Here is a 22,223-nt window from a genome sequence, read left to right as displayed (position 1 = left end):
ACTTGCATGGTCTCCAAGGCCTCGTGCTGTGCCCCTAACCTGGAGGTGTGGGTATCCTTTATGAAAATGGATACACCCCCTCCTTTAGTATTTCAGTCTGGGTTTTGGGGCCAACGCTCGGAGGGATTGGGATTTCTTTAAGTGGAGCATGTCCAACAGCTCTCTGTTTGACATAGCTTTGTACGTTAGGCAGAGATCACCTCTGAGTAGGCGATATGTGACAGAGTAAAGCTGTAGTGTTTTGAGACGGTCTGTGTATGGCATGTATTTGAGGCCACTAATCCTCTTTGTGAGGTATTTCTGCAGGCTTTCCAGTTGTTGTAAATGTATTGTGAGGTACATAGCAAAAGGGGCATTGTACTCTATAATGGATCTAATGAGTGATGAGTAGAGGGGAACAATGACCTCTTTTATTCTGCATGAGACACCTTTTGTGATGAGGTGAGCCATGTAGAAGGATTTCCTGACTACTGTGGCGATGTGATTATCAAAGGAGAGTCTACTGTCCACCTGTGTCCCAAGGTATCTTATCACACTTTCGGTGTTAGGTATACTACCACCTATGTTGTAGTTCATGGGTACAGTGTTTTTACCAAAGGGGATGACAATGCACTTTTTGGCATTGAGCTTGAGGCCATGGCTTTGACACCCAGCATCTGTCTCAGTGAGGCCCTTTTGTAGGATGTTCACATCATTATTAGTCTCGATTATGGCTCCTAGTTTGCAGTCATCTGGGAACTTCATTAGCCAGAGACCTTCCATGTTAACCTGTACTTCAGGGAAGTAGATACCAAACAGGACAGGACCCAGGACTGAACCTTGTGGTACTCCACTTGTCACTGGTCTGAAGTAGGACTTGGAGTCTGCTACTTTCACAGTGTGGGTTGTGTCAGTCAGCCAGTTGGCAACCCATCTTGTGACATACCTAGTTTAGTGGGTTTATCCATAATTCCAGAGTGGGGGATGGTGTCGAAAGCCGTGGTATGATCTAGATAGGCTGTGTGAACCACCTTACCCTTGTCTACAGCTTTGGTGACTGCTTCAAAGAAGTCTATCAGGTTTAGGAGACATGATCTGCCTTTTACAAACCCAAAATGGTTGTGGTCCAGAGTTTGGAGATTACCTATGTCTTTATTTATAAGTTTCATGATGATACGTTCCATGGCCTTGCAGACCAGGCTCATCAGGCTAATGGGGCACTAGTTCCCTGGGTCCATGGTGGCTCCCCCCTTGTGTAGTGGGATAACCGTCACTGTGTGCCATTCAGCAGGCACAAAGCCTGAGCTAAGGCTATGATTGAACATGGTATGTAGGTGTGGTGCCAGTTCGTTCTGTAGTTCATGTAGAACGCAGCCTGGGATGTAATCTGGTCCTATGGCTGCTGTGTTTCTGGCTTTGGAGAGTGGTTTTTACCTGTGCAGCCATGATGACACCAACTTTGCATTCTTCCGGTATAGAGATGTGCTCTTTCATGGGTGAGAGGGGGGTAAAGTTAGCACTGATCCTATCTGCCAGGCTGTTGGCAATATCAGTTGGGTCTGTATATTTAGTGCCATTGTGCTGTAACTCAGAGCAGATCTGAGTGTTGCCTTTGAGATTCTTGACGTAGCTATAGAATACTTTGTGGTTGTCTTTAGAACCAGTGTTGACTTTGTTTTCGTAACTAGCTTGGAGGATTTTATCACGGATCGCAGCTTCTTCCTGAGGCTGACCAGGGAGCTCCTCCACTCATGGGATTTTACCCTCTTTTGCAACAGTTTCTTCCTTCTGTTGTGGAGTTTGTTTATGGCAGGGGACCACCAGATTGGCTTCCTTTTCTTGGAGGATAGTGTCTTGGTTCTGTTTGGGATAGCACAATGCATACATTCATGTAAGTGCTTATAAAGTGCAATTGTGAAGGATTCAGTAGTCTTAACAGTATTGTCCATCTGCATGGGTGTCCTGAAGTTCAGCACTTCTGACTTAAGAAGCATGAAGTTGGCTTTGGAGACATTTTTTTAACATGGTTTCCTTAATGGGGGTGGATCCAGAATGTGGATATGTAGGGTAATTAGCTTATGGTCAGATGGGACTAATGAGCCGTTGACTTCAGGTGTGGAACACCGGTCACTCAGGACAAACCAAACCCCATAACCAACACAAATAACCACAACGTTAGCTAAATGCTACCCATTGCCAGAAGTCTCAGCCTCCAGATGCACACAATCGAGGCACATCTCAGTATGGAGAATATTGATATCTGTGCAGTAACAGAAACCTAGTTCAAGGCTCCAGAGAGTACACCAGCACTACCAGAATACTACTCATTCCACACCTTCCAGCATCAGGACCTGGATCATAGCACATAGGGTGGGGATGTATCTATATTTATCAAGGATACCTACACCTCTCTCTACATGCTCTGTACAGGATATGTACCCACAGAATGCTGCACAGCAACATTCTTCACACTCCACAGGGGTGGGGCCACAAAAACCCTTGGCATTCATGCTCTATGAGCCTGACGAGTCTGCTCTTTAAGGCGATGGAGCCAATCATAATGGAAGTCAATAAAAAAGAGATTGTGAACCTTCACACAGTTGAGCACACCCAGTTTGGCTTCATCATATGCTGATCACACCTCCTGAACTATATGGATTTCTTTGAGACCATTACCCAGGCTACAGATGATTGAAATGAGCTCAACACAGCCTACCTATACCTCATTACAGCCTTTGACACCATTCCCCAGTCAGGTATCATAGATGAACTCACCAACCTGGGCATGAATCCATACATCACAAGATGGATTGCAAACTGGCTCACAGACAGATTCCACAAACTAAGAGTTGCTGGCTACATGTCACACTCTACACCGGTAACAACTGGTGGCCCCCAGGGTTCTGTCCTGGGGTCCCTCCTGTTTGGTATAGACTTCTCAAATGTACATGCCAACACAGGAGGGTTGTGGTTGACTAAGTTTGCTGGGAACTGTAAAGTGTTTTCCATAATAGATTCCCTGGATGACACAAATATTCTCCAGAAGGGACTCTATGAGACAGATGTGTATTGTCAGAATCATGGCCTCAAGCTCAATGTGGAGGAATGCATAGTGATCCCCTTTGGTGAAAACAAAGTACACACAAACTACCACATAGGTGTTACCCCCTTAAAACTGACAAGGTTATAAGGGATCTGGGGACACAAGTAGATAGTCATCTTTCCTTTGACAACCATGTTGCCAAAGTGATTGGTAAATACTATGTGGCTCATCTAATCAACAAAGGGTTTGCATCAGGATCCGAAGAGGTAGTGGTGGCCCTCTACTCTTAAGTCATCAGACCCATCATTGAGTACAATGCACTATTTTGGATGTACTCAACTACACATATCCAGCAGCTGTAGAGACCACAGAGGTACCTCACTAAGAGGATTACTGGCCTCAAATAGTTGTGTTATGCAACACAACTGGTAAAACTAAATCTGTTCTTCTTGCGTACTGCCTACTCAGAGGCACACTCTGCCTAACATACAGAGCTATGTCCAACACATAACTGCTGAGCATGCTCCATCTACAGATAACAAAATTGAGTCACCCTACACACTCCAGGGATATGAACCTCATCACAACAATGAATACAACATGCTGGTGGGATAGAGTACCATCCCAGATACTTGCCTTACTGTGGAACAGAGTTCCAGTGTACATCAGACAGAGCCCCTCACTGACACTCTTGAATAGGAACCTTGATGAGTGGATGGGAAAAAGACAATTCACGCCAGGCATCACATTAGCAGCCCTACTAGAAAGGGGCTTAGGGTACTAACTATTAGAACGAGGGCTTGGGAGACTACCCAATGGGGTGGTGAAAGCTGCACAACTTGCCTAGGCTAACATATGCCTTATTGAAGATAGGTTTATAGGTATGTAGTAGACTATGTGAGAGGTACATGTCTACAGATAGTAGATATGTACTTCATTGTACTGTCATGTTGTACAGCAGGCACATGGACCACATACACTGTAATGCTTACAGATACTGGTGGCTGTTATGTACAGTGGGTGAGATGTGCACCTCATGTCTTTTGTGCCATTGGGATGTGTGCTGGGTAGGACAGTCCTGGATGGTTCCCTGTCATGGTCACCCTCTTACACACATCTCTGCCCATCCATCTTTGGCTTATTATACTGCATTCCCCCTACATATATATATATATATATATATATAGGTACATAGGTAGGTAATAGGCTATTATTAATAGGCATATATTAGTATGGCCAGAGTGAGCAGCTATCACCACCTATGGAGTTAGTTCCATAGGCCTCTGTGTAGTAGAGCTGATGAAGTGATCCATGGTGTGACAGTTCAGTTTCACATACACTCATCAAGGCTCCTCTGGAAGAGTGTCAGTGAGGGACTCAGCTTAATGCAGGTTGGGAGGGAGCCTGTTCTAAAGAAAGGGAAGTCTGTGAGTTATTAATGTATCCCTCCAACATGTTCTATTTATTGTTGTGATGATGATATCCCTAGAGCATGTAGTACAGTGAGCTTGGGGTTACTTCAGATAGCACATGTACATCCGTTCTGCATTGGACATGGACCTGTCTGTTGGGCAGAGATCACCTGAGTAGACAGTATGCAACAGAGTACAGATTAAGTTAAATTCAGTCTTGTTGCATGGGGCAACTGTTTGAGGCCAGTAATGCTCTTGTTGAGGTACATCAGTGGTCTTTCCAGCTGCTGAAGGTGCCTAGTCAGATTCATCGCAAGTGTGTTGTGGTACTCTATGATAAGTCTGATGACTGATGAGTAGAGGGAACCTCCTTTGACCTACATGCAAAGACCTTGGCAGTTTGTGGGAACATATAGCATAATTTTCTAACCACTTTGTGAATGTGTTTCTGGAAGTAGTGATGACTATCCACATGTGTCCATAGATCCCTTATTATTACCTCCATATTTAGGGTGTTGGCACCTATGTGGTATTTGTATGACTGTAGCTAGAGCCCATAAGTTTGACACCACATCTGTCTGACTGAGACCCTTTTTAAGTATGTCTCTGTTGTCCCAAACATTGATTATGACAACCTTTTTGCAGTCATCCACAAACCTTGGTAAACAGCCCTCGTGTTTGACTGTATTTCTGAAAAGTATACACCAGACAGGAGGGGTCCCAGGACTGAGCCATGGGGGACAGCAGTTGTAACCAGCTTGAACAGGAGGCCACAATTCTTACCTTGTGGGATCTATCTGTGCCCCAGTTGGCAATCGATCAGATAACATACATGTTGTTGATTTTGTGGATACAACATGTGTGTGGGATGTTGGAAAAGGGCTTTTTAAGGTCTATGTAGGCCATGTGTAGCTCATTTCACTGATGCATGTCCTGGGTGACTACCTTGAAAACTGTCTAGCAGGTTTAGGAACCATGATCTGCCCCTGATCAAACCAAAATGGGTAGGGTTGGGTGTTTGCAGGCTCTCAATAGCTCTGTTTATGAGTTCCATAATGATGGACTCCATGGCCTTGCACATCAGGATTATTAGGCTTATAAGACAATAGTACCCATGGTCTGTTGTGTACCAACACTCTTAGAGTATGCCAAACGTTGCTGTAACCCATTCAACAGTTTCATATCCTGTACAGACGGTGAGTCTCAACAGACTGTTCAGGTGCAGGGTCTGTTTGTTTTGGAGTTCACATATGACACAGCCAGGGAAACCATGTTATCCCATACATGCAGTGTTTTTACGTTTGGAAAGAGCTGTTTAACCATTGTATATGTGATTTCTGGGTTTCACAATCTCCAGGTATGATAATGGGCCCTTTTGTCAGTGAGAAGGGGGTAAATATGTATGAACCTGTCTGACAAGATGTTGACAATGTCAGTCATGTACATGTATTCATTTACAGTTTGCACTGACTCAGAACATATATGAGTTTACATTGATATTTATGACATAGCGAAAGAAAGTTTCATGATTCTCTATGGACTCTTTGACCATGGCTTGGATAATGTTAGGAGTGCCATTGTTTCTTGATGATACTGATCGGAGTATTATTGATCTTCTTTGGTTTTTCACTTTCTTTGAACAACTTAAGTACTTGGAGTACATAGTTTGATTATGACAGGTGTCCAATATATTATATGGGTCTGTATTCATATCAGTGTGTGCACAAGGCAGGATTGGTGAATAGTGACAAATGTCTGGAGTAAGAACTGCAACTGCCAGATATGTGTGGCCCACTGCTGTACTCAGACATGGCCTAAGTGTGTGAGCATGCCCAGTATGACCTTTCAGTATGTTGCTGACTGGAATTTGCTAAATTTGTTTGTGTGTGAGCATGCCCAGTATGAGCATATATACTATATGTGTGTGAAAATCAAGTTGGTTTTTACTTCAGGGCTCATCTTTGTGTTGTACATCGACAGGAAGCACAGTATTCCTGCAGGGCTTCCATGAGTCATTCTACATACAGTGGGGACAGCTATTATTTGTAAATTTCTACCCGGGGGCACACCTGATTGTTACTGTGGGTGTACATAGGATGAAGGGTTCACCTGACACTTATACACATTTGCTAGGCCTGCACCGCTATGTCAGGTACTCCATTTCAGTCTGTACTGTTGCCTATCGTACTGGCTTGAGGCATACCACTGCACTACAGAACTTAGCTTCCAATTACACGCATAATAGTTTGTGACTTCATAGCCTACCCAACCCACATCACACTGCCTGGCCTGCTGTTATCTGTCTGCATAGGCCTGGGGGGAGGTTACTCATATGCCTCTTCAGAGGGCATGATACAGCATTTGTTTGTGTTTACGTTTGTCTACATTTGTCCTGCTGGCTGTGACTGTTAGATATGTGACCCCCCAAACTGGTATGTGTGAGTGAGTTAAGTTGTGTCTGTGCCAGTGAAATGCTGTCATGGCTTAGTGGTTCAGTACTGTGACTATAGTGCACAGTATCCTGAGTTTGAGCCCTGTCACTGCTTTTTATTTTCCTGCTGGGCAGACCAGACTGCTTAAGGAGCAGCAAAGCAGGTGGGAGAGTGTTTACCCGACTTTGCTCAACTTTGCCCGACCTTGCCCAACTTTGCCCGACTTTTCCCAACATTGCCCAGCATTGCTCAACGTTGCCCAACATTGCGCTGGTTAGTGCGGTGCGCATCTACACACAATTATATTTAAATATGCCCAATACTGGTAAAATGTGCATAGCAGTGCTTTATATTGCTTAAAATAGGGCACTCATGCCTCAGGTGGTGCTGCAGGGCTGCCTATGTCAGATGCACATAGTACACTCCTTATACATGTTTGAAAACAGGTAGTGTCAAGTTAGGCATCCCTTTTACTGTATGTGCAAGTCAGAGAGAGGTGTCATTTCCAGGGTTTCTACTGAGTCAGTGTATGTGCTATGCGTTGCCTATTTGCCAAGACCAGGGCATACTGGGCAAGCCTCCTTCTGCCTACTGGGGCAGGCCTTGGCAATGGTGGAGGGCTGTTTGGCCCTGCTCCATGCTGTTCCTGCTGCAGCTGTTTTTGCAGGATCATATTGTGTAGCATGGCACATACCATGACAATTTGAGTACATATATTTGATGAGTACTGCAAGGCTCCACCAGATGTGTCCAGGCACTGGAACCGTGATTTGAGCATCCCAAACACATGCTCAGTAATGTTTCTTGTTTGTGCATGTGCCTCATTATGGAGTTCTTGTTCGGGTGTGTGTGCATTTCTGATGGGTGTCATCAGTCACGGCTCCAGTGCGTATCCAGCATCCCCCACTAGGTGACTGTCAGGGATGTCACCATTGGCAAATCTCTGGTACAGCTGCGTCAGATGCCAGATGTGGGAATTGTGATAGCTTCCAGGGTAGCCAGCACACACATTCATTATTATGCCCTGGGAATTGCACACAACCTGGCAGTTGATGGAGGGGAAGCCCTTGCAGTTGATGTAGACCCTACCCCACTCACCGGGTGGTGCTTTGATGTGTATGTGCATGCAGTCTATTGCACCCACTACCTCAGGGTGTTCTGCTATTTGGTGGAAAAGACGCATATTGCTGGCCAATGCCTCACGGGAATTGGGAAAATATACGTGCTCACCGACATGTGCTGACATGGCATCCAGGAACTGGTGCAGTACCCTGGATGCTGATGCCTGTGAAATCCCCATCATATCACCAGTTGGTCTCTGGAAGGTACCTGTAGCTAGTATTCTTAGGCCAACACATACCTTGGTATCCACTGGGATGGGTTCCCCTCTGTTGGTTCTGTGTGTGAGGTGTGGCCGGCACAGCTCAACAATTTGCTGCAGGAGGTCTCTGTCCACCCTATAGCACTCTGCTATCTCCAGCTCATGTAGCCCCTGGTAGGTTACCCTGGGTCTGTACACTTTTCTCTGTCTCCTCACTGTGGGTTGCTCAGCAGCATTCACAACATCACCACCCTCAGCACCTTGCACATGTTGGTTTATGATAGCAAGAGCAGCCCCTAACATTTTGTCTGACTTTAAAGTTTTTAAGCTTTCCCTCTTTGTATACTGCAGTGTTGCAGAGTTCTTGGGAAAAAACAGGGAAGAATGCTGTTTGCAGAGTTTAAAGTGCTGGGCTGGGCTGGGCTGGGCTAGTCTGCTGCCTGTGTAATTGGCTGATTCTGATATATTTCATCTGGCAGCTCTGCTAGTTCTCCAGGTTAACTTCCTACTACTTCTTTTCCTTCCTTCCTTTTCCCTTTCTGTTTCCGTCCGGGGCAACACCGCGCAAACAAGTGCAAACATGCGCACACACGTGCACGCAGGCGCACATGCACGCACACGCTGTGTGCCCATTTGCAAGAAATTTCAGATATTTTCACGGCATACACCTTTGGTTTCTGGTTTTCAAAAAGGACAACTGTAGACACGCCTCTTGCAATCCTGAGCAATTCAGGGCAAACACAGGACAATGTGCTCCAAGAAGCATACAGCCTTTCTGACATACCCCCTCATGATGTCACCTATCTTCTACTCTACTACTCACCTACTCCTACACTTACACTCTTGGGACATGGCTCACATGCTGGGGAAAATTGGGAATCACTATCCTTATGCTCATTTGCATAGGATTGCCTACTAATGCTTGGTTACATCTCTCTCACTGAGCTTCCCCCCCCCCCCTTAGCAACCAGTACTCAGTGACCATGTTGTCTTCAGCCTGCCATTCACCTGCATGGCTGGATAAGCATTTTAGTGAAAATGCCTATTTTTGGCTATTCTGAAATTATTTTATTGTTTTTTTAAGTACCGCACGTTTGCGCGGCTGCACTATGCTTAAACATCGGAGATCGGGGAAAAGAAAAATTAGATTTTAATAATTTTAAATATTTAAAAATGCCAATGGCCTTATATTTGGCCATTGGTATGCTTCCTCAACTGGATGCATCCTTTATTTGGAGCTGTCATAGCTCCGTTTAGCAATTTGCAGAATGGTACTCCGTTACCAACGGAGTACATTTCTGCAAATAACACTACTCTTCCACGGACAGGTTAGTGTTTCCTGGATTGCAAATTTACCTCATTTGCATAGCTTTCAGCAGCAAATGAGGTAATTTGCATACCATGATGCTGTCTGTGCATGAGTAGCTTTAGAAGCTCTCATGCACGCCCCTGCCAGTTGTTGCTGAATCACTCGGCAGACATATTGGCTGTCTGACGTCTTACTCTACTCTACAACTCTGTGCAAGCTTTCGTAAATCTGGCCCGGTAAACAAATAAATCCATTATGAAAATAAAATAATCACTTCTCATATATAAACATTTTGGATTCCTTCTATAATCTCTATTTAATTTAAACTAACAGCATTCAGATTAAATACAGTTTACATAGATATAAGTAGATAAGAGCTTACAACACATTCATATATATTTCTCTGTCTTCCTTATTTGATACTGTTTTTTATCTCATAGTTTATATCTTAATAATTAATTTAAAGCTTTTATATATGTTAAATTCTTATGCTGATATTATGAAATAATAAGTTCTCAACATTTTATTATGATTCACAAGTGCACTCTCTTACAGTTTTAAATATAGCCAACCAAATAACGAACACAACTGTAGAAAATGCAAGGTGAGACAACACGCTGCCTCTGCTAAGTAAACAGTACAAGTGAAACTGGACCCGAGCAAGTAAAATAAAAATATTTTATTAAATTATACACTCTACAGTTTTAAATATAGTTTGTTTTTTTTTTTTGTTATGTGAATGTTAACTGTATTAATGGGGTTTAGTGATTTATTTAAAATGCTTTTTGCTACAATAGAAGCTGTGTGGTACTGTTTAATAATAATGGGTTACACAGGCATTGGCTATGCACTCGTGCAGGCTATATAAAGCTTAAAGATCTCACACACATGAACTTTCCCCATACTTAATGAAAACAAATACATACAAGTAATTTTTGGCGGGGGGGTTTGTGTAAAATGGCGAAAGACAACTTCTAGTGACTCTGTGAAGCTCGAGCTTGTTGTCCACAAGCTTATTTCATCTTGAATTGCCTTATTTTCACAAAAAATCCTCTCTACAATCTCGAACGAGCTTCACATCGTGACGCAATTTGATGACATCATAGCTAGTTGCCCAGCCTAACCAGAAAGTCATTACATGTAATTTCATCGGAAATCTTCAGAAATGTTGAAAACAGCAGTACATACTTTAAAAATATTTTTTAAGCCTGCTTAATACAATGTTTCAACACATCTTGACTTTAAAAAGAAAGGAAATCGTTTTTCAACTGTCTTTTTATTCATTTCTCTGTTAACAGAAGAAAAAAGGAAAAGTAAGTGTACATTTACTTTAACTAATGAATGCCATACTATATATACTGCTGTGCCTTGCTTAACCTGATAAAATTAGTTTTATTATAAATTATTACTAATTTTCATTCAGAGGCTGATAGTTGATATGAAAATAGCATGGGTTAAAGTAAGCTCATTTAAGATATGATGGCATGTTCTACTTCTGGTGCTTAAACTGTCATTTGAGCTTTCATGTTAAAGATACATATACAAATTTGTTTTGAACACTATATTAATATATAGCATCTGTTTTAACAAGGCTAGCAGTTACTTCAAATGACATTTTTCTTTATTAGAATGTTGCTTATTTTAGATATCAGAATCCTTTCTTCTGAATAATACCAAGAATAATATGTTATAACATTAGATATGTATGCCAACTTAGTTTAATTCCCCTGAAGGGTCATGTATTTTACTGATTTCAACAGAGAGTATTAGCAAATTAACTATTGTAGCAGCAATTTTTACTATATCTAACAACATATGGTTCAATAGAAGTTAAAGTGCCTTTTTTCCCCTCATGTGGGTTGTTTGCAAGCATAAAGAATGACTTCATTAATAGAGGATATCTATCAAATGTCATACTATTTTAGGATATATTTAGTTACATAATTCTCATGAAACATGACTATGGTATAAGCAATACCATATGAGTTACACTGCTTATAACTCTGTTTTACTGGTTTTAATGAATATGCAATCATATATAGAGTTACTGTTTTGTCTGTTTAACATTTATATATAGTGGAGGCGTGTTCTCTTGCTGCTGTTTAGGGGTTTGATCCGAGTGACAGATGTCACTGGGGCAAGGAGTTTACAACTCCAGGTGGGTAGCTACCCCATTTTTTTTATGACATATATACTACATTTAATTTTCTTAAGTTCTTTCTGACATCCATTATAATTCAAATGTATATAATTGTAAGTTCCAAGAATCGTATAACACATTCTGTGTATTTTATAGTAATAGACATTGACTATAATTTAAATAACAGATATTTTGAAGAGGATTACATAAAACATATGCAAGATAACACACAAAACGCAAACATTTCTTACTTGATAATAATGCTATTATGACCTCATTAAAAGGTTTATCAATCAACATAAATGGGCTGAATAACCCTATTAAAAAAGGAAGTTTATTTAAATACTTAACTATATACAAACCTAACATATTATTTTTACAAGAAACACATTTATTAAAAGAAAATATTAATTTCTTAAACACTAATAAATATATAGTTATTGTTAGTTTTGAACATTTAAAAAAAAAAAGAGGAGTAGCAATTCTTTGGAACAGAACTCTCCCTTTACCTAGAATTATTAAATCTTATCAAGACGATAAAAGGATGCTTGGCTTGGTGATAATCAAAATAAACACAAAACTTTTCACTTTAGTAAACAACTGTTGGTCACCGGGCATTGGAATTAGCACTATTAAACAACAATTGAACCAAATTGTATCTCAATCTGAGGGTAATATTATTATAGCAGGAGAGTTTAACTGTGTTTTAAATGAAAAAGACTCTAATACTTTAGGGAAAAGGAAAATTACCTCACAAGCTAAACAACTAATACAATTCATGGATACATATCATCTAAAAGATATACATGACTATACAGATTTGAGCTTACCTCACTTCACATTCTTTTCCAATAGATTCAAAACATACTCCAGAATAGATAGGGTAATTATATCCACGCAAATAATAAATGATTTAATAAACACCAATATTGTGTCTTGCTCTATTTCAGATCATAATACAATCATATTTGAGCTTAACTTAAATGATACCCCAAAGACTCATATAAGAAGAATTCCTGCATACATAACTCAATTAAAAGAATTTCAAACATTTTTTGAAAAAGAAACACAAAATTTTTTAAAAATCAACTTAACATCCAACTCTCATTACATATATGTATGGGATGCATTAAAAGCTTACTTATACGGACAAATAAATAAATGGTATTATAACAAAAGAAAGTCCTGGGATGAATATTTAAAAAAAATACAAGACAAACTAGATACGTTATACCTCAAAATTAATGACAAGTTCACACCTAAGAATATTAGAGATTAAATCAACAAAACTAAGGAGGAATATAGTGCTTTCTTACATCATAAGACTATGATTTCCTTAGAAAATTTTAAATTCCTTGCCTATTCAGCAAACCTGAAACATTTAACTAACCTTGCAAACAAAACCAAAAGAATCAGTAAACAAAATCATATTAAAGAAATATACTCGTTAAGAAAAAAGAAAAATGTTTAGGATATACAAGACATAATAGATGAATTCAGACAACATTTTCACACGATTAATAAAACTTCACATATCATTCAACCTATAGATAAAATAAAAGCATGCATTAAAAAAACTTGTATGTCAAACTCAATAAACAACAGTCGGAAATTATAGGCAAACAAATCTCTCTAGTTGACATACAAACTCAAATTAATAAGCTTAAACAGAACAAAGCACCAGGCAATGACGGTATCATACCTGAACTATATAAAATGATGCCTAAAATAGCTATTTCTTTACTCCATAATGTATTTACTATAGCCCAGAATGACATAGTATTGCCTCCATCCTGGAAATATACATTTATATCGTCCATTCTAAAATTTAGTAAGGACCCTAAATTATGTACTTCATATAGACTCATATCTCTTTTAAATATTGATCATAAAATGTTCATGAATATTTATGCTGATAGATTAAAAAAATGTTTACCCAAGTTAATTAATGATGACCAGACAGGTTTTGTAACTAATAGAAGTACCTATGATAACATTAAATGGTCTCTTATTTTAATTGATTAAAAGACTTGTCACTGGTTAGTCTGGACATTAATTCAGCATTTGACTCAATACATTGGGATACTTTATTCACATTATTACAATGTTTAAACTTTTCAGATAATTTTATTAACCTAATAATACATCTTTATAAAGGGACCCTGGCATATATCAAAATTGGAACATACACATCAACTCAAATTTCCATCACTAAGGGAACAAAACAAGGATGCCCCCTATCCCCCTTACTGTTTACACTTATAATGGAACCATGTGCTAATGATATACGAGGAAATAAAAACATAGGAGGTTTGGAAATAAATGATGAAATAGTTTCTAAATTCAGTTATTTGCTGATGATGTGCTCATCACCACTAAGGGAGATACTTCCTCCATAACATCCTTATTTGAAGTGATTAACAGATTTCAAAACATATCTGGACTGATATTTAATGATGATAAAACTAAGATCCTATTTATTCAAACAATAAGAGAAACATTAACAATGATACAAACAAATTCATCACAAATCAAATTACATACTTAGATATTATCCTTCCTAAAGATATTAAATTAATCACAAAACTAAACTATAATAAATGTTATATAAATATTCAAACCTTATTAATGAAATGGAATACAATTATATTTACAACTGAGGAAAGATTAACTATCATTAAAATGATAATTCTACCTAAAATTCTCTATATTATACAATCTATTTTAATACTTCCCAATAAAGTATTCATTAACAAGTTCAGTTCCCTGTTATTAAAATTGTTTCGGTTTTCCAGGAAACCTAGAATAGCACTCAAACACCATCTTTATAGTTGGAACAAAGGGGACATAGCCTTTCCTGATTTGAACCTTTATTCTAACGCTGCTATTATTAGATCCATAGCACAACTTTTAAATACTTCATATCAGGCCAAATGGAAAATATTCTGGGAATCTTCAGCTATGCTACTAATATTGAAGCCACAACCTTACAAATTAGAATTAATAAACAACCAAATATTATGGATACTTAAAGATTACGTCACTACACACAACATACCCAAACATTCATTTAGCTACTTACACAATATACTAATAAATTTTAGGAATTTTATATATAAACACTCTAGATATAAAGAACTTTTCTTTATAATTTTCCCAATAGCCTTTACTCAAGAATCCTTACAATCCCTTGATATAGATAAAATCACCTTGTTTAAACAAACGGGTCTTTTGTATTGGTTCCAACTAATCACAGATGAAAGGGTTAAGGATGTAAATCAGATAATAAGTGAATTTCAGTTAGACAAATCCCTTTGGCTTAATATACAATCTCTCAAACTATTCTTGCAAAACAAAATAGACCTGATTACTCCAGCTAACAAACATGACACTAGCATACTACTAGCTTTTTTAAATTCAATTATCCAACATAAACAAACTTATTCAGACAAAATAGCATTTATAAACAGACTTATTAGAGAAGAAACATATTGTTGTCCAGCTAATTTCTGGAACTACTATTATATAACAAATAACACACTTCCAAGGAATTTAGATAAAACAAATATATTAGAATCTGCAGGGAAAACAACACTTTCACTTAAATGGAAAATATATTCCTGGAGATTTTTATTTAGATCTTTATACACCCCTCAACTAATGAACAAAATTAATGGAAAACAAAACATATGTAACAGATGTAAGTCTAATATAAACATTGACCGGACTCATATGTTTTATGACTGCCCTGCAATAAGTTTATTTTGGAAAAGTATCAATGAACTTCTACAAGCAATATTCACAGACAATTTCACTTTGACCACATCTTTAATACTCTTCAATACACCTATACCCTGATGTGTAAAAAAAAGTTAAACATTCCTTACTCTGTTGCAATACTGGCAGTAGCCAGGAAAACTATAACAAGGAACTGGATATCTAAATCCTCTCCATCTTATAATGATTTTAAGAAAATTCTAATGGAAGTTTTCCAATTACAAATTGCAACTATGACATCTAGAACAACTAGAAAAACTTATAACTATCATTTATGGGTCAATTTACAGAATCTGTTGAAAAGAGATTAATAATGATATCATATAAATTAAATTTCAGCCTCTTAATGCGTTACATATATGGAAAAATCAAATTCTAGTCATTACAATAATAATCAATGGATGTCTTTGTAAATAGTTTTAGTAATTTCATTTTGTTATTTGTTAAATATTGTTATTTGAATGTCTATGTGATCACCTTTTTGAATTGCAATTTTTTTGTGTGTTAAAAGACCATGTGAATGTCTATATATATATATTTACTTAAAATCAATAAAATTGTTTAAAAAAAAAAATTCCTCAGAGATTGGTCCTGGGACCACTTCTTCATGGTATCTATTCCTGTGAGGTCAAGGCCAATGTCAAGGGCCTCAGGCTGCCCAAATTTGTGGATGATTGCAAATTAGCAGTAGTTATAGAATCCCCTACCAACAATGTCCTCCAAGAAGGGCTGACACAGACAAATAACATGTCAGAGCCATGGACTAAAACTAAATGCTAAGAAATGTGTAGTAGTGTCCTTCAGGAAGTCAGCCACCCCTGGTAACTATCATATTGACAACACACCCCTAAGAGTCAACCCAGCGGTCAGAGACTTGAGACACATGTAGACAGTAATCTAACCTTTGATCATCATGTGTCTATGGTAGTAAGGAAATCGTTCTATGCTGTAAAACTTATAAACAAGGTCCAGGGAAGTCATTGCTCCACTGTATTTGGCATTCATCAGACCAGTCACTGAGTATAATACCCCCTTTGGTATGTACCCAACCAAGAACATACAACCACTGGCAGGTTCCTCACTAAAAGAAAACAAGGCATAAGTAACATGTCTTATGCAGACCACCTCAAAGCCCTATACCTGTATTCTTTCTCTTACAGGCTGTTGAGGGGAGATGTACAAGGCATTATCAGACACCATTCTGTTGGATCTCCTACATATTCCCAAAACAAACATCACCAGAATTATCAGTTCTAAAGACTTAAACCTTGCCTGTGATATCAATCTATCCTGCTGGACAGACAAGTATGTATCCTAGAGACACTCCTTCTCTGGAGCAGGCTCCCCATCCATGTGACACAGAGTTCCTCCATAACCCAATTCAAGTGTAATTTGGACAACTAAATGAGGAACAGGAAATGTATCCCTGGTTTTGCACCTATGTCTCTAGAGCACCTGAGCAGCTTGTAAATGGTTTGTCTTCCAGTCTCCTGCTTGCAAATGTTTCATCACTCAAGCCCTTGCTTACACTTACCAAGTGTACCAGAACTTGTGATTTTGGGATGCATGGCTAGGCCTAAAAAGAACCCAGTGGTCATTCCCCTGGTGCATACCTATGAACCTGTAAATATAGATCCGGGTATTTTATGCAAATTAGATCTACCCAAGTCGTGTAATTATAACAAATGCATTTCACTTAACTGAAGAACAGTACTGTATTCCGGCATTGTACTCATCACTCTGGAAAGTTACTGGAAACAGTATTTTAAATTTTTGTTAATATATTATGTATCAAAGTAAAACATTAAATCTCATAAAGATGTCCTTCTTAGTTTTTAAGTATTAAAGAAATGCCTATATTGAACTACTGCAAGAAGTTCTAATATTCATTGCTGTTAGTGCAGCAATAAATTAAATAACCAGCACACAGGTTTGCAGGTAAAATGATAAAATGTATTACAGAAAAGGAAGGAACTAAAATCCAAATATGCATACCGATAAACATCCAGTTTAAGCCTGCATGTGGTCACATTGGGTTAACTCACACTAGTTAAGTATTTAAGCATCTGATATCAGACGATTCATGAAATATTGTTTCAGTAATTCTCTCAGAATAATTTTATAGCAGTAAAAACTTTTATCTATAGAGACATTAGTAACAGTGAGTTAAGTCTTGAATGCAAGGTAGTAAATATATATTAAGCCTTGCACTGACATCTAGTGACCATGGTTTTGAATACAGATCATGACTCAGAATTACTTTTATATTCTAAAGTGGACATATATTATATATTGGTAAGAGTAGTGGCCCCATATGTCTTTAGTCTCCCATTTCTGGTTATGAGATTCTCAGTTTACTGAATTAATTTACTTTTCTTCTATACTGTTTTAATTATACTAATATAAGCTTGTTCCAATTAGTTATTTTTGGAACACCTACAAAAATAAAACAGGGTCTGTGGATTTTTACCTGCTTTTATTAAATGAAGATTTTATGTCTGATCCTGAGTCTTAACTCACCAATACCACAGAAGTACAACATATCCAAAATGTATTCTGGATTCAAAATTGATTTATTGATTTGCTAAATATGTGAATCATGTCAAAAAAGTAAGCAGATATAATTGTCTTCTTGGGTAATCATAGTCCTGACATTTGTGAAATTAGTGAAAGCTGGCTCAAGTTTTACTCATAGAACTTGTTGGCTAATTAAAGGATAAATGTTGATAAGGAATGAAAAAAAAAGAAAAACAAGGCATCCCCTTATGTTATGTCACTAGTGCAACAGATAGCCTACTTGCCTTTGGTGCAGAAGACTGCAGGTTCTATTCCCACACCATGTAGATAGATGGCTGACACTGCAGTACAGCATAATGAGGTGCTACACTCCTGAGTGTGCAGTCCTTTGGATGAGACTTTAAACTGAGGGCCCCATCTGCTTAAGCTGGCAGTAGCTCAAGTGGATGTATAATATCCCACAGCACCTACTGAAAAGAGTAGGAGAAGTTCCCCAATGCCTGGCCAAATTTCCCCTAGTAGTATAAATACCACAATGAGTCTCCCCTGAACAGAGGCTTCTAGCCCCATAGACTAACCTAGTCAACAAGTAGTAAATGCACTAACTGGTGTTTTATTCTCTTAAGGATAACATCCACTTCATCTTTTAAGGTTATTCCACTTTCCCTGATAAGGCTTCTCCATACTGACTACATGAAATGATTTCTAACAGTAGTCGCTTGAATCTTTGTGTTGGACTGGCAAACATCCTACTTCCCCTAAGTATAAAGTAAACTATCTTAATGAGCTGCTTATTTATCTTTTACTTTCTGACCAAAAGCTTAGCAAAATGATCACTGAGTCTAAGAGGTTTAAAGGCCTTGCTCATAATCAGTCATCACTGACCTATTATTAACCAAAAGGCCTGAAAGGATTACAGGAATTACAGCTGAGACATCTACTACAAGAGACCACTCAGGTTTCATAGGCACTACCTCTGAGAAAAGATGTAAATTTCAACTATTATCTTCACTGCAATACTCTACATGGTTCAGCATGAGGTCACACAAGCTTACATGACTACATATGTGCACACAGACATGCACACATACACACATACACACACACACACACACACACACACACACACACACACACACACACACACACACACAAACATAGAGCCACACAGGCACACACACACACACAGTAATCTAGCATATTTATGCTAAATTATCCCAATATGGTTCCGCAGACTTTCACCACTTATATGTTCCATATAATACTGTCACCAGTAAGTATAAAGAGCTAGAAGCAAGTTTAAGAAACTCAAGAATCTTTCTTGGAACTAGGGAAATATTGCTGAATGGCAGAAAGAACAGACTTGCATATACTACATCCAAAATGCCATTTTGCAGAATTTTCCCTTTTCTCTGAAGTATGACAATCTTGCAGTTGATATATAGGGAGGTGGGGGGTGCCGGAGGTATTTTCAAAATTCACTCTTCTCCTGTGTTTTTGTTTTTTTTTTTTTCAGCTTGTCAGCACTCAGCATTTCAAGTGCCAACATTTCAATAGGGAGTCTGTACAGAGACATTGTATATATAGCAAGCAAAAAATAAGCAAGCCATTAAGAGATTATCAAAATATGTTTTTAGATAATGAAATGCTCTCACTGACAGAATAAGCAAATGTTCTTTTTATTCCTAATCCCCAAGTATGAGTATAGTCTTTCCTGCAGCAAAATATGTCTCATTCCTCATTTGTAAGGAATTCTGTCCTTTCCTTATGACCACTACCTAGCCTTTGCACTAATGACTGAAATGTTTTTTCACAGAAAAAAAGCACCTTTTGACTTCATACCATTCAGTATGTAACAAACTAGAGCTCTTTGAACAAATTCCTAATCATGGCACCTTGGACCCCTGTCTGCTAAGGCTCTCAGTTAATTTCATTGCTCTGAATTATTCCCTTAAAACATTCCATTGTATGGAGAACGACCACTAACAACCAGTATTTAGCATGCACTCATTTTATAGTGGTCTTAAAACTTCATTCATAGGTTGGTGCTAAGCTAACTGCCTTTGCAGGCCATTTTAAGCCTAGCCACTTCCCCCATGTGAGAGTCAAACTCTGCACTTTCTGTTTGCAAGGCAAACACCTTAACTATTATGCCATCTTCCCACCCACAACTTCAGGATTATAAACATGCTAGCCTGTCATTGATTCATGCATAGATATTCCAAGGCCACTGAGTGTTATGACCATTCACACCTTGCCAGTTCCCTCCCTCAAACCGTCCCACCTTTCTGCAGAAGGGTCAAACCACTCAATTTGTTGTGAAGTTGTGGCTATCCATTTATTCATGAAGTTTATGTTTGAAGGAAGATAGTGAGTTGCACTGCTTAACATGCAGGACAGGCTTATTCCAGAGGATTGAGAGGTTTGGGGTTATAAACCTGTCCCTCCACAGTTTTATTTTGCTGTTAGAGAAGATTTAGATCTCTGCATCTAGTAATTTTTAATATATTTTATTAAATGGTATAAACCAAACTTCACATCACTTTCATTGCAAGAACAACATTTCATAGCAAATCTTGGAAATTGCGAACAATTGACATTGTAGATGAACAAGTTAACCTTGTCAAAACATATAAAAATATACATCACAAACATTAATTTCTAAAGAAATATAAAATCAGAAATTTGTGTATGGGCAATTGTATGTTCAGAGTACATTAAGAGGGCATGGAATGCAAGACATGACTTAATGGGGAAGGAAGACACCGGCGAAAGCTGAAGAATGATAGTTACAGAGGGGCACTGCATTATCCTAAATGAACTAATAACTCTAAAAAAGTTACCCATATATGGCTAGTAGAAGCAACTCATGATGGGAAATAAGCCAGGGGATAGTTCTGCACACCTATAAGACATATTTATCTTTGAAAATAACCCTGCAGCAAAAAGTTCAGAGGGGCATTTTCAAGGTGCAGCAATGTAAGCCTAACTGCTGCAGAAAACTGCAGTAAGGGGATGAAGTGATGGGACAAAACCTGTCCATAAATGGGAGTTAAAGCATGATAGAGATTGACCAAAAATAAATTAAGCCAGATGATTGCCTGCTCCCATATTTTCTTGACAGGTGGACAGTCCAAGAAATTTTGAGCAATATTTGGATTTGTCTTCTTACATGCTGAACAGACAATTTCATATGCTAAACCTCAACTGAGTGACTGGTGTACCTGCAGCCCAATACCCATTATGTAGAAAAGGAACTGTTCATAGGTTCATAGGTTCATACTAGGCTATCTGCCCTAGGGCATTTATAAGCCTAGCCAGAGTGTGTTTGGCTTTCGCCACCCATTTTAAATTTATTTTGCTATGCCCTTTTTCGAGGTTAGTATACTGTGCCTCTGTCTAACAGTGTCACAGAAGTGATACCCGGGGTAAACCTACGATCTCCCATCCACTCATCAAGATTCCTCTTGAAGAGAGTCACTGAGGGACTCTGCCTAACCTGGACTGGGATTTTATTCCAGAGTGAAGGGAGCCTCTGGGTTATGAATCTGTCCCTCCAGCATGTCCTATTTATTTCAGTGCTGAGTTGGTTCATAAACATAAGAGAGTGCTCTAAGGTGTGTGATCAAATTCACTAAATGTTTACTAAAAGCAGCAGGGAGGTTAGTATAAAGAAGAGAGAGCCAAGAAGTAATGGAGTTATGAGATACCTCCCTAAAATGTGTGATCAGCAAGTTACAGAAAGTGGAGGCCTTTTGGCAACCTGTTGATGGGTTACAGAGACTTTTTTCACATAAAAGAAAGCATAAAGGGAAAGGAGTAGTTGTGGCCTATCCTGCATAGGACAACATCTGTACTGTATAGCAGAGTCTGAAAAACTTACAAAAATCCTGGAAGTTTCATAAACTTCTGAAGTTCCTCAAAAATAATTAAAGCCTGTTGCTCACCCATAACAGCTATTAGGTCTAACAACCATCTTATCTATTTACTGTCCCAGGAGGAGTCCACAATTTGGGAACCATCAAGAATAAAATGAAGGTTACCCCAAAGAGGAACAGATAAACCACAAATATTAGGCCATGTAAGGGGTGTGGAGAGGGCCTGTAGAGCAGAATGAGTCACTGTGATAGGGTGCCATGTCTTGAGATGTTAAGGGAGAAATTTCCAATACCAGCTTAAACCCAAAGATAAAGAAAACTTCATAATCTCTGCTTTAATCCTAGCCCAGCAAGGTAATGCTGTATGACTCACAGAAAAAAGTTTAGCAATACAAAGGCCCTGGCATAACTGCTC

This window comes from Protopterus annectens, chromosome 3.part1 (assembly GCF_019279795.1).
Source record: "Protopterus annectens isolate FY-2018-M chromosome 3.part1, PAN1.0, whole genome shotgun sequence".
Lineage (NCBI taxonomy): Eukaryota > Metazoa > Chordata > Ceratodontiformes > Protopteridae > Protopterus > Protopterus annectens.
Note: the sequence above shows the minus strand (reverse complement) of the source record.